The sequence below is a fragment of the Hyaena hyaena genome, unplaced genomic scaffold (genome assembly GCF_003009895.1).
Source record: "Hyaena hyaena isolate Hyena2069 unplaced genomic scaffold, ASM300989v1 scaffold_3436, whole genome shotgun sequence".
Classification (NCBI taxonomy): domain Eukaryota; kingdom Metazoa; phylum Chordata; class Mammalia; order Carnivora; family Hyaenidae; genus Hyaena; species Hyaena hyaena.
The window spans coordinates 1-2,121 of record NW_024084067.1 but is presented as its reverse complement, the minus strand read 5'-3'; the positions used below and the strand labels follow the sequence as shown (position 1 = coordinate 2,121).

At 37.1% G+C, this 2,121-nt stretch overlaps 1 non-coding gene across 1 annotated transcript; it reads left to right on the top strand.

Annotated features, from left to right (window-relative positions):
* Positions 1-1,131: 1,131 nt before the first annotated feature.
* LOC120227764 lies at positions 1,132-1,261 on the top strand. Its single transcript, XR_005527329.1, has one exon. It is a non-coding gene; the product is annotated as a small nucleolar RNA SNORA18 (small nucleolar RNA).
* The last annotated feature ends 860 nt before the right edge of the window (positions 1,262-2,121 follow it).

The window sequence follows — 2,121 nt, the reverse complement described above, 5'->3', positions numbered from 1 at the left end:
TATGTTTATTTATAAACTACTCAATTATATTGATTACTGAATTTGTATTAAATTTGTTGTACCAGTAATGTTAGAACTTCTTAGCTTGAGGGGTGCCTGGCTGGCTCAGTCAGTAGAGCATGTGACTCTTGATATCTGAGTTGTAAGTTCAACCCTCATGTTGGGTATGGGACCTGCTTAAAATGAAAAAAAATAATAATAATAATAAAAAGAACTTCTTGGCTTGAAACAAAAGATCATTTATTTCTGTGTGGGAATTGAATCCCCTCTGTGAATTCGACAATGAACACCAGTTACATATATACATCACTTTTACTTTCCAGATTCAGAGTTTATCCATCTCAAGCAGTTTCTCATTGATTGCAGCTGCTGATTTTGCTCTTGGAAGGTTTGTGTATTAGTAGATTCCAGTTGGCAGAGTTTTAGTTAAAGTCCTCTTCTATTTCAAGACAAAGCAAATATGAAAAGAGGTGTGTGTTGGATCCAATGTAGGTGGCTTCCCGGAGACACTCTATACAACATGTGTTCTGGACATGCTTTTAGTATGGAGCTCCTATGGCTACTGTCACCATATCTCTTGCCAACAGAGTGTATGATCTTATTCTAGGCCAAAATTTTATAATAAAGATAGTGGAACTGCAGAGCTGATGGAGTGTGCAACCTCACCAGCATTTTGTTGTGGCTGTTGTTTCTGAAGTCAGTGTTCTTATGGAGAAAGAGTGGGACTCTGACATCTACAGTAGACACATTTGTGTGGGGAGAGAGAACTATGAATGTGCAGATCATCTTTCATCCTCTTGGTTGTCATAAGTAGCTCCCTCTCCCTTGAAAGAGGAGAAACAGCAGTGTTTTCTAGCCTAAACACCTACTGATCATTTCATAATTGAGGAAGCTGTCAAAAAATATTTGGTTTCCTCATGAGCTTCTTTCTATACTCCTCATTGCTTCCAAATGTCTAACCTGGTGCAACTCACAGGGAAGTCCAAGCAGGAAAATCCAGTCTTGCTCTAGAAGGACATGTCATACATGAGGGAATTGTAGGGTTTTATGGCCATTATGTATAAGTGTGACCTAGGGGAGCACATTATGATGAGGAAGTGTTAACTCAGAGGGGTAAAACGGAAGGCTGGAGTTGAGGTCTATCCTGATGGGCATTTTCTGCAGACCCACATCATTGGAGATGCCTCATCAAATAACTATGTTGTTTGTTTTACTCACAGAATTATTTGTTCGATCTGTGGAAAAGAACTATAAGATGTAGCTCCTATAAGTATGAAAGACCTAACTTTCTTTTTTTTAATTTTTAAAAAAGCTTAGGTATTGGCCTATCCTCAAAGTCTGTATTAGTCTTGAGTGTGCTGGTTTAAGAGTGAATATGATTTATACTCAGGTCATATTCAGAGGACCCTAATGTAAATTACTTGTAGAAATTAGATCCCAAAGTTCTAGGTAGAAAAGTATACCGTTAGGAAGTCATCAGCGTGTCCATATTCAAATGGAGATAAAATAAGCCCAACTAAAAGAATTGCAGATCGACATGGTAACTGAGGTTTGAGCATAGGTTATGTATGTATGTGTGTATGATTTTTATTTTTATGCTTTTAGCATTCGTAGAAACATCTTTATTACAAGTTTTCATAAGCACCTCTCCACATGCATTGCAGAATGGCATACCTTCCATTCAGTGATAATACACTGTTCTCAATGCAGCTTTCCACCTAATACTGCACTAAATATGTTAACTAAAATTTTAATTAAAAATATTGAATATACATCTAACATACAATCCATCAGCTGTACTCCTAGGCATTTATCTCAGAGAAATGAAAACCTATGTTTACACAAAAACTTGTACACAGATGTTCATAGTGACTCAAAGCTGTTGCTTGTTTGTGATAGCCAAACTGCAAAACAACTGTAATGTGGCTCAGCAGGTAAATGTTACACTGTGGTACACAGATATCAGGAATCTTACTCAGCAATAAAAAGGATTACCTATTGATATATGCACAACTTGGATGGATCCAGAGACTAATGCTCAGTGATAAAAACCAAGTTTATCTGCTGCCTAATTATATGATAATTGATGGGGTTTTGGGATGATGGGGTTTCTGAGCTGAT